This window comes from Elaeis guineensis, chromosome 10 (assembly GCF_000442705.2).
Source record: "Elaeis guineensis isolate ETL-2024a chromosome 10, EG11, whole genome shotgun sequence".
Classification (NCBI taxonomy): Eukaryota; Viridiplantae; Streptophyta; class Magnoliopsida; order Arecales; family Arecaceae; genus Elaeis; species Elaeis guineensis.
The window spans coordinates 70788874-70800630 of record NC_026002.2 but is presented as its reverse complement, the minus strand read 5'-3'; positions in this window follow the sequence as shown (position 1 = coordinate 70800630).

The window sequence follows — 11757 nt, the reverse complement described above, 5'->3', positions numbered from 1 at the left end:
TGCGAGGCCTCTTATCCCACACCCAGGCGGCGGAGAGCTGATGGAGGTGATTTAGTCCAGCAGTGCGCCCGTACCATCCCTGGGGAGGACGTTTTGGTGTGAAGTCTTGGATGGATGTTTGTTATGAGCTTGGAACATTGGCGAGAAAATAAAAGATCAAGATGAAATGCGTTCCGCACAAGAAAACTGAAGAACAGGAAAAATGACTAAAATGAGATGGTCTTTCATTAGTTACCAATCTAGTCTTTTATTAGATGCCAGCTTGAGGTAATGCGTCTGAAATGTATTAATCTTATTTATGAACATTAGTCACCAATCTAGTCTTTTATTAGTTTCCTTAAGGTATTAATCTTCATGTCATAATAGGTCTGAAAGGTTCAATTGAGAAACCTCAGTCCATCGTAGATGTGACCAATTTGAAAAGATCATGGACCTACCATTGTTTTGCTTCTTAAGCACTCGTCAATAGATCAAAGCAACATCTACTTCCTTTTCCCAAATCAAGCTGTTTATTGTTCACATAAAATAAGAAGATGCTGATAGAAGTGAGGATGAAGTGCAAGATTTCTTTTACATCTTGCCCCCCACACCCCCACCTCTCTTGGCTGATCACTACCCTTCACATGAAAGAAGGATTCACCTTCTTTTGCCCGAATCCACCGTTGACCACCCACTGCACAATTTGCAAAGCAATCAGTGGATGATCCAATGATAGTTCATGTAAAGGAAGGTGAATCCTTCTTTGGTGCAAACGATCCAACCCTATCCTCTAGCATTATTATTAATAGCTAATATGTGTGATTAAGAGTAACCACGCAACCATATTTCTTGCTCCATTTCATATATGATGTAGAGTTGATGTTCTGCCCCTTGCACCAACAACCCATAAATCTCTTATCAATCCACTAAGTTGGAGGGTTCTTGATGTAGAAACATGAATGATCTGATTGATGTGATGTACGCCTATGTCAGAGAATACAGTATATTGTATAATTTGCTATAACATTCTGCAGCATCATTGATATAATTCTATATAATTAGCTTAAATTAATCTGGCATACGTTCCCCATCTAAACCAAGACACCTAAAACAACAACAAAAAAATTAAGACACCGGTGTTAACATCATAAGCCAATCTGGTGGGCCCACTTATGTCTTACAGCCCTCTCACCGCAATCAGTAATTAGTAAGAAATTTTTTAGTATTAACTAAATATAAATTAAAGAAATATCTTAGAAGAAGTTAGGTTTTCTTATTCGAATATATTTGGATATGATTAAAAAATTTGAGTATGATTAATATCCATATTCCTATCCATATCCATTAAAAAAATATATGGATATAGATTGATAATTATCATATTTATATCCAAATATTTTATTTTATTTATAATATTATTTAAATTTATATATCACTCAAGAACTTTTAAGACTACATTAATATGATATCTGTTGGTGCAAAAATCCGCTTGCGCCGGAGAAGCTGGAGTCGGGGAAGTCGCGGTCGCCGTCGGGACCTGCAAGGGAAGTCTAAACCGGAGGTGGGGTTGCTCCGGCAAGACCCTCCGACGCTCAAGTCAGTTCTCTGCCTCAACAAGAATGGAGCGCTCGAACGGAGAATTTAGTAGAGTTTTGAGATAAGAAATGAGCTTATAGAATAACGTATCTGGGTCCTCCCTTTTTATAAGCGGGGAAGATAACGGATTGATGGCGGTGTCTGTAACCGTCTGGCAGTGGGCTGCCCAGGGTCAGGCGGAGTTTGCTGCGAAGAGTAGTGAAATGGACCCGTGGCTATCACTGGGGCGTGCCACGTGGAGTCTGCCGCGTGAAGTGGGGCGGCGTTTGTTGTCGTGATTTGCCAGCGGATGGGAGAATCGCGCGGTATCTGTTGCAGGAGGTGGAGCAGGATCGCGGCCGTTTGTCGTGGCCTGTCAGGTAGTAATGGAGCCGCGTGGGATCCGTCGTAGGGAGTGGAGCAGTGCTGCGATCGTGGCCGTGATTGCGGCCTGGGAGTGCAGATCTGTCGGCTGAAGTTCGGCCGTGGTCGGAGTCTGACCCCACGTAGGGGTCCGGGCGGAGTCCTCCTTGCGGTTGGGGTAGTGGGTGGAGCCCGGCTCCCGTGGGAGTCTGGGCGGAATCTTCCTGCAATCAAAGTTAAAGGCGAAGGTCGGCTCCCGTAGGAGTCCGGACAGCTTACCGGCAGTTGACGTTGAGGACGGAGCCCGGCTCCCGTAGGAGTCCGGGCGGAGTCTTCTTGCTGTTGAAGTCGTCGGTGGAGTCCGGTTCCCGTAGGAGTCCAGACGCAGTCTGTCTTGCAGCCGTTGGAGTCGAGGATGAAGCCCGGCTCCCGTAGGAGTATGAGCGGGGTCTTCCTGCAATCAAAGTTAAAGGCGAAGGTCGGCTCCCGTAGGAGTCCGGACAGCTTACCGGCAGTTGATGTTGAGGACGGAACCCGGCTCCCGTAAGAGTCCAAGCGGAGCCCGGCTCCCGTAGGAGTCCGGGCGGAGTCTTCTTGCTGTTGAAGTCGTCGGCAGAGTCCGGTTCCCGTAGGAGTCCAGACACAGTCTGTCTTGCAGCCGTTGGAGTCGAGGATGAAGCCCGGCTCCCGTAGGAGTCTGAGCGGAGTCTTCCTGCAATCAAAGTTAAAGGCGAGGTCCGGCTCCCGTAGGAGTCCGGACAGGGGCTTACCAGTGGTTGGAGTTGAGGACGGAGCCCGGCTCCCGTAGGAGTCCGGGCAGAGGTCGCTTGCGGTTGTAGTTGTTGGCGGAGTCCGGCTCCCGTAGGAGCCCGGACGAAGTCTGCTCGCGGTTGTAGTGGTTGGTGGAGTCCGGCTCCCGTAGGAGCCCGGACGAAGTCGTCATGTAGTCGATTCCGCTGAGGACTTCGGCTGTGGGTATTTTATACCCAACACCAGTCCCCCTACTTTCGAGTTTGAATTTCAAACGAAGGAAGTACAGAGAGAGAGATGGGCACAGCCGAAGCCGTCCCTTCGAATCCTGCGCACTGCCGCCCCCAGATATTTCAGCATTAAATGTGCGCGTGCCGGAGTCTTTTCGAATTGGAGTGGTATGAGGGGACGCTTCGAAATTCTCGCAGGTACACTGGCCTAGGTACGGTGCAATTATAATCCTGCCAACCGCCAGCCGCTTTTAGCCGCCTGCCAAGGAGAGTGGGACACGTGTCGGATGCGGACCGGCCTGAGGGGATTCGCGATCATTATGGCGCCGGATCCCAGGGTCTATTTAAACCCGTCCTCCCACCTTTAGGTGTCCCACTCCGTTCCTGAGTTCTCACCAGCGTCTGCCTTCTCTCCGAGAGCCCTGTTTCAGTGAGCGTCTTCTCGAGCCGTAGGCGTCTCCTGCTTTCGTCCCTCAGGTCCCTCAGAGTGAAATAGGTTAGTTCCAGCACCGCCAACCTTCTTCTCATCACCTAGGGACTTCTTTTCTGTCATTGTTTTTCTTGCATTCCTCCGAGTTAGTCTGTGATCTCTCGTTTCCCCTTCTGTCCGTCTTCTTAGGGTCCTTTAGAGCCTCCCTTTGAAACCACTCGAAATGTCCTCTGGCTCTTCTGCTCCCGGCAGTTCTGAGAGCTCTTCTGCCTCAAACCCCCAGGTCTCCGTCTCCGTAGATGAACCTGCATCTGGGGCTGGGCCCTGCCCGGTTTTCGCGTCGGGTGCCATTCCGTGTTCCTTGACCTCGGAAGAACTTCTTCTGATAAGGGTTCAGTACGGAGTTCCTCCGGAGTACGACTTGGAACTGTCGGGCCCTTCTGACCAGGCCAGCACTCCCCCACCCGGTCGCTTCTGTTTGTACCAGGAAGCGTTCCGTGCCGGACTCCGGCTTCCGCTTCCTTCCTTTGTCGTTGCCCTCTTCCGCTTCCTAGATATCTCCTTGGCTTCTGTGGTCCCGAATTCGTTTAGGTTCTTGATAGGATTTCTCTCCCTCTGCCACGTAGTCGAGGTCCAGCCGTCTCTCTCCTTGTTTAGGCACTTCTACACCTTCAAACACCATCCTTCGACGAAGGACTGGTGGTACTTCTCCCTCCAGTTCGGCAAGAAGGGGTTGCTGAAAGGCGCCCCTTCTTCGATCCACAATTGGAAGAGGAAATTTCTCTTCGTCCACTGCCCGACCCTGAGACTGGGTCTGCCCCCTTGGGGCTCTCTGAGGGATTCTGTCCGTCGGGCTCCCAGCCTGGGGGAGGACGACCTCCAGGCCGCCCAGAAGCTTCTAGCCTATTCCGCTCCTTCCCTTCCTAATCTTCTGAGGGAGCAGTTTCTTTTCAACATCGGCCTGAGTCCCCAGGATCCAGCGAGTATTCGTCTTTTACCTTATCTTCTCTTTTCATACTTCCCTTCTCTTCTTCTTTTTACCTCCTCTTCCCTCTCTCTCTCTTTCCCCTCTGTTTCTTTCTTTCTCTCTTCTTTTTTTTTTTTTTTTTGACTGATTGGCTTGCTTCTTTTTCTTCTTTTCTTTTCTCTCTCTTCTTTTCTTCTCTTCTTCTTTTTTTTTTTTTTTAGGAATGGACGTCGAAGCAGTGCGGAGGCTCGCCAGGGGCATGAGGGTCCATAAGAGAAAGGGCGCTACAACCTCCGGATCGGCGAAGAGGGCCAGGGCGGAGGAGATGAGCTCAGCGGCACCCGTCTAGGCAGCTCCGGCCATCGACATTCCCTCGGATGCTGAGCCAACAGCTCCCCGGGCCTCCTCGAGGAGTCCACCGATTGGGGCCCCCGCCCCGGGGGTCCGCCCCACGGAGGCGCCCGCCGTGGGGAAAAGGAGGAAATCGGTGGCCCACAGGGCGAGTAGCCGCCGAAATGCTGCGGACGAGTCCCTCTGCTCCGAGGAGGGGTCAGAGAATCCCTTCAATGATAGGGACTTGATCAGGCGGCTGATCGACGGCTGCATTCTGCCCGACGTCGTGGAGAGGATCGACCGCGCCGATCCTGAGCAGCGGGCTTAGGATTCTTTGGGGTCCTTCCTTGAGGTGAGCGACTCTTCATTTACATGGCTATTCGGCCTTTGTACTGATTCCCTAGCTGTCTTTGCAGATTGGGCACCAGCTCCTCACCTATATCGAGGCGATGAGCCGCACGAGGAGGGACATCCTCCAGGTGGAGGAACACTGTCGGACAGAGGTTGCTTGCCTCCAAGCAAAGACGGCCGAAGTAGCCGCCCTCCAGGAGGCCCTGGAAAGGGAGAAGAAAGCCCGGGAGGAGGAGAGGTAGATCTTGGAGGAATCGGCGAGGAAGGCGGAGGCCGAGGTCGCCCACTTGGTCGAGCAAACTCCGGTCCTGGTCTCGGAGGCCAGAGCCCTTGCGGTGGAGGAATTCAAGGCCTTCGCGGAGATGAGGGACCTGAATATCCAGTTCGGCCAGGAGGCGTTCATTAAGGGGTTCGAGCTCTACCAAGAGAAGGTAGCCAGAAAATTCTCAGAGCTCGACCTCAGCTTCCTAGGCGAGGAGTCTGAGGATGAGGCCGGCCCCTCGTCAACCGTCACTGCCGTCGCAGCCCCCGTGCCGAGTTCTCCACCCCCCGCCCCTGAGGTCTGAGACCTCCGATCTTGTACCTTTATTTCATCGTAATTTTTCCTTTCCATTTGTCTTTAAAAATCATTCAATCAATAAAGTTGAATTTCTCATTGCGGACGGCTTCTCTTTCCTCCTCCCTCCTTCTCTCTATTTTTCTTCCTACAATGAATCGTCTCTTGACGCCTTTACCTTCCGATGGCAGTGTCCTGCAGAAGCACTCCCCCTGCCCTTGGGGGTCCCGCTGAAATTGACGATCCAGCGGTTGAAAAAGGAGGCCCTTCACCTGACGAAGAAGTTAAAGAAGACGGAAGCTGAGCTCCGCAAATCGAAAGAAGGTCACTCTGAAGCCGCCGCTGAGGCCGCCCACTTTCAGAGTCTCCATGTGAAGGGGATCATGGAGTATAGCCGGAGGAAGGCGAACTTCGCAAAGGAGCTCAAGGAATGCAAGAAGAGCTCCAGCGATCGGATTTGGGCCCAAGCCGCCAGGATCAGCGCCCTCAAGGTGGAATTGTCAGCTGCGAAGGGGAAGATCAGCCAGCTGGAAGGAAATTCATCCCGACTCTTGGCCCGGGTCGATGATGACCAGAGATGGTCGCAGAAGGTTTCCGACCTTCAGCAGCAGCTTCAGGATGTCGAGGTGAGCCACGACGTGCAACGGGCTAGCTGGCGCAGGCAAGTGGAAGAATACAAAGGGAGATTCAGGACGGCAGCCGACGAAGTCGTCCGTCTCCAGAGACAGCTGGCTAGCAGGACACAGCTTACTTCCGCCCAAGATTCTAAAGAGCTCCAAGCCCTAAGAGGCACCGTGGAGGGGATTTCTGTCTCTCTCGGAGAAAAGACAGCCGAGCTGCAGCAAGTGAAGATCCAACTGGCACTCGAGCTGCGGGCCATCGCGGACGCGGAGGTGGAGTCTGAAGTGTTGAGGAAGAGGCGTCGAGAGGCGGAGACTGAGAGTCAGCAACTTCGTCGGGCGCTCCAGGACGCGCTGCGGAAGAGGAAAGAACTAGAAGAGGAGATTGAGAATCTGAGACAGTCCTGGTTGAGGAACGGAATAGATAACTCCAGGTCGGAGGGAGCAGGGCCTTCTTAGAGCTCTTTTTGTCTTTCTGTCTTGTCATGTAGCTACTTCCTTTTTGTCGTTTTGCCCTTCTTTCCTTGGCCTTCCTGACTTTGTAGTGTGTATATCAAAAATAGAATAAAAAGAGTATTTTTTGTTACCTCGTCTGCGCGTTACACTAATATTGCCGTCTGCCGAACCTTTCTTGTCGTTTGACTTGTCTGATGTAGACGTCGTCAGGGGGTGCCCGGTCGTCGATGCGTTAGCTCGCCTTTCTCGTCGTGCGTGGCCGCAAGCCCGAGCTTGACCGTCTGGATCCCACATTATTTCGGGGATATCGTTGTCTTCTTAATCGGTGCCGAAAGTCTTCCTTGGCATCGTGGACGGAACCCGGCTCTCGTAGGGGTCCGGGTGAAGTCTTCCCTGGCATCGTGGCCGGAACCTGGCTCTCGTAGGAGTCCGGGTGAAGTCTTCCCTGGCATCGTGGCTGGAACCCGGCTCTCGTAGGAGTCTGGATGAAGTCTTCCTTGTGGGCGGAACCCGGCTCCCGTAGGAGTCCGGGTGAAGTCTTCCTTGTGGGCGGAACCCGGCTCCCGTAGGAGTCCGGGTGAAGTCTTCCTTGTGGGCGGAATCCGGTTCCCGTAGGAGTCCGGGTGAAGTCTTCCTTTTTGTTCAAGCCAGTGTGAGGTTCTCCTCCCGTTTCTGGCTTGGCTGTGGGGGTGCGTTAGGGCGCTGTAAGGCCTCTCCCTCCATCCGGTCTAAAAGAACCGGGCCTTTGACTTTGCTCATGTCTAGACGAGGTTCTCCTCCTGTTCCTGACATGGCTGTGGGGGCACATTAGGGCGTTGTAAGGCCTCTCCCCCCATCCGGTCTAAAAGAATCGGGCCTTTGACTTTGCTCATATCAGGATGAGGTTCTCCTCCTGTTCCTGACATGGCTGTGGGGGCACATTAGGGCGTTGTAAGGCCTCTCCCCCCATCCGATCTAAAAGAACCGGGCCTTTGACTTTGCTCATGTCAGGACGAGGTTCTCCTCCTGTTCCTGACATGGCTGTGGGGGCACATTAGGGCGTTGTAAGGCCTCTCCCCCATCCGGTCTAAAAGAACCGGGCCTTTGACTTTGCTCATGTTAGGACGAGGTTCTCCTCCTGTTCCTGACATGGCTGTGGGGGCACATTAGGGCGTTGTAAGGCCTCTCCCCCCATCCGATCTAAAAGAACCGGGCTTTTGACTTTGCTCATGTCAGGACGAGGTTCTCCTCCTGTTCCTGACATGGCTGTGGGGGCACATTAGGGCGTTGTAAGGCCTCTCCCCCCATCCGATCTAAAAGAATCGGGCCTTTGACTTTGCTCATGTCAGGACGAGGTTCTCCTCCTGTTCCTGATATGGCTGTCGGGGCACATTAGGGCGTTGTAAGGCCTCTCCCCCCATCCGGTCTAAAAGAATCGGGCCTTTGACTTTGCTCATGTCAGGACGAGGTTCTCCTCCTGTTCCTGACATGGCTATGTTTTAAGCATTCGGTGGGGTCGTATCCAGTCATAATAAATTCATGCCAGCACGTTAAGTAGAAAGAAAATTAGATTCAAGGCGAAATCGTAAGTGATACATTTACAGGTTTTTCGAGCTCCTTGATCGCGGGTGGCCCGCCCCTCCTTGAGGCCCTCCGATGATGGAGTCGATGGTCCCGATGGGAGGTCGGTCTCCGGGTTGCTCCTCCCTTCTCGGCGGTTCAGGCTGTAGAAGGGCTCTTGGCCGGTCTCCCCTACCCTCAGGCCTGCGGTGGATGAATCTGTCAAGTCGACCTCGCCGAATGAGCTCCTCGATCTCGTCCTGGAGCTGGATGCATTCCTCTGTGTCGTGGCCGTGGTCGCGGTGGTAGAGGCAGAACTTGTTGGGGTTGCGCTTCCCGGGGTGTGTGCGCATCCTCTCCGGCCTAGGGAGCTGCTCCCTGACCTCCATTAATACCTGGGCCTTCGAGGCGTTGAGGGGGGCGTAGTTGCGGAATCTCCCTGGTGGGAAACCTCGTCGAACCCCGCGGTCCGGGCTTCTCTGTCTGCGTGCCCGGGGTGGAGTATGGGCGCGCTTATGCCCAGGAGGGGATCGAGAACGCGGCCGGACTTCCTTTGGCCTTTTCTCCACTGCGGGCTTACTCGAATCTCCCGCTTGCCGCTCCCTTGCTGTCTCTTCATCCTTCATTTTGAAGGCTTCTTCCGCTCGGGTGTATCCCTCAGCCCGGGCTAGCAAATCGATAAAATCCCTGGGATACTTCTTCTCCAGAGAGAACAAAAGATCATTCTTCTGAAGGCCGCTTTTCAGGGCGGCCATGGCAACTGATTGGTCCAAGTTCCGGACCTCCAGCACCGCGATGTTGAAGCGGTTGATGTAGGCCCGTATGGACTCCCCTTCTCTCTGCTTGATGTGATGAGGGACTCCGAACCCTTCCGGGGGCACCGGCTGCTGACAAAATGGGCCACAAATTGGTGGCTCATTTGATCGAAGGAGAAGATGGTACTCGGTTTCAAAGCCGAATACCAGTTCCTCGCTGCTCCCTTCAAAGTAGACGGGAAAGTCCGGCATAAGATGGCGTCAGGAGCACCGTGAAGCAGCATCATCATCCGGAAGGCCTCCAGATGATCAACCGGGTCTGAAGTCCCGTCGTAGCTTTCGAACTGGGGAAGCTTAAAGTTTGGCGGGATCGGTTCCTGCATGATCGTTTGGGAGAAGGGAGGGTCAGTACAAATATCCTCACCATAAGAGGGGGGCGCATGGCGGAGTTCTTCAATCCGCCGGTTCATCTCCTGGAGCCTCCGGTCCATAAAATCCTCTCGACTTCGAGTCTCGAGGGTCCTCTGGCAGAATGGGGGCAGGGATCTTCCAGGGGTGGAGTCGTGGTCCGATTGAGGGCTCTCTACCCTCGGGTTTGTTTTCCCTAGAAGGACGGGGCGGCTGGCCCAGGTGGCCCGCCCCGCCGCCGGGTTCTGGCATTCCGGAGATGCCCTTTCCGGATGCGCTGACGCCTGCGGCTGCTGCATTGCTTGCACAGCTTCGACGAGGCCCCTGACCTGCTGTGCCAGCAAGTCAAACTGCTCCACGCCGACCGCCGCTGCCGGAGGAGGAGGAGGAGGTTGAGAAACAGGAGGGGAGGCTGGAGCCTGAGATCTGGCCGCGGAGGCCGTGGACCGTCGTGTGGACGCCTTGCGTGGAGGCATCGAGTGTGGATCCCACGGGGGGGAAACAAGGAGTGGATGTCGGAGGAAATAATCGGAGGCGGCTCCGTTGAACGCTCCTTTAAGGACAAGGGTACTGCGAAGGTTCGCCCCCTTCCTCTAGCGCCAATCCTGTTGGTGCAAAAATTTGCTTGCGCCGGAGAAGCTGGAGTCGGGGAAGTCGCGGTCGCCGCCGGGACCTGCAAGGGAAGTCTAAACCGGAGGTGGGGTTGCTCCGGCAAGACCCTCCGATGCTCAAGTCAGTTCTCTGCCTCAACAAGAATGGAGCGCTCGAACGGAGAATTTAGCAGAGTTTTGAGATAAGAAATGAGCTTATAGAATAACGTATCTGGGTCCCCCCTTTTTATAGGCGGAGAAGATAACGGATTGATGGCGGTGTCTGTAACCGTCTGGCAGTGGGCTGCCCAGGGTCAGACGGAGTTTGCTGCGAAGAGTAGTGGAATGGACCCGTGGCTATCACTGGGGCGTGCCACGTGGAGTCTGCCGCGTGAAGTGGGGCGGTGTTTGTTGTCGTGATTTGCCAGCGGATGGGAGAATCGCGCGGTATCTGTTGTAGGAGGTGGAGCAGGATCGCGGTCGTTTATCGTGGCCTGTCAGGTAGTAATGGAGCCGCGTGGGATCCGTCGTAGGGAGTGGAGCAGTGCTGCGATCATGGCCGTGATTGCGGCCTGGGAGTGCAGATCTGCCGGCTGAAGTTCGACCGTGGTCGGAGTCTGACCCCACGTAGGGGTCCGGACGGAGTCCTCCTTGCGGTTGGGGTAGTGGGTGGAGCCCAGCTCCCGTGGGAGTCCGGGCGGAATCTTCCTGCAATCAAAGTTAAAGGCGAAGGTCGGCTCCCGTAGGAGTCCGGACAGCTTACCGGTAGTTGACGTTGAGGACGGAGCCCGGCTCCCGTAGGAGTCCGGGCGGAGTCTTCTTGCTGTTGAAGTCGTCGGTGGAGTCCGGTTCCCGTAGGAGTCCGGACGCAGTCTGTCTTGCAGCCGTTGGAGTCGAGGATGAAGCCCGGCTCCCGTAGGAGTATGAGCGGAGTCTTCCTGCAATCAAAGTTAAAGGCGAAGGTCAGCTCCCGTAGGAGTCCAGACAACTTACCGGCAGTTGACGTTGAGGACGGAGCCCGGCTCCCGTAGGAGTCCAAGCGGAGCCCGACTCTCGTAGGAGTCCGGGCGGAGTCTTCTTGCTGTTGAAGTCGTCGGCGGAGTCCGATTCCCGTAGGAGTCCGGACGCAGTCTGTCTTGCAGCCGTTAGAGTCGAGGATGAAGCTCGGCTCCCGTAGGAGTCTGAGCGGAGTCTTCCTGCAATCAAAGTTAAAGGCGAGGTCCGGCTCCCGTAGGAGTCCGGACAGGGGCTTACCAGTGGTTGGAGTTGAGGACGGAGCCCGGCTCCCGTAGGAGTACGGGCAGAGGTCGCTTGCGGTTGTAGTTGTTGGCGGAGTCCGGCTCCCGTAGGAGCCCGGACAAAGTCTGCTCGCGGTTGTAGTGGTTGGTGGAGTCCGGCTCCCGTAGGAGCCCGGACGAAGTCATCATGTAGTCGATTCCGCTGAGGACTTCGGCTGTGGGTATTTTATACCCAACAATATCAATTTTACTTAATATTTATTTAGTAATATCTTTAATTCTATGCTCATAAAATTTAATTATCTGATTTAAATCCATATTTTATCTATACTTCATATATGCAATTCGTATTTGTATCCATTTAAAAATAAATATAAATATTATTTTTTACATCTAACTAATATTGATATTTATATTTATTAAATTAAATAAATATAGAGGGCTCGATATGGGGTGTAGAGTCAGGGGTCCTAGATTCGAGTTATCCATGGTTGCTCTTTCATTTGGAATGAGATATGTACCTATGCCACTATTGTACTGACTCAGGTTAGATGGCTGATTGGAGATGGGATATCGATTGATGTGAGCCAAGATGTCTGGATTTTCAGTTTGCCTCT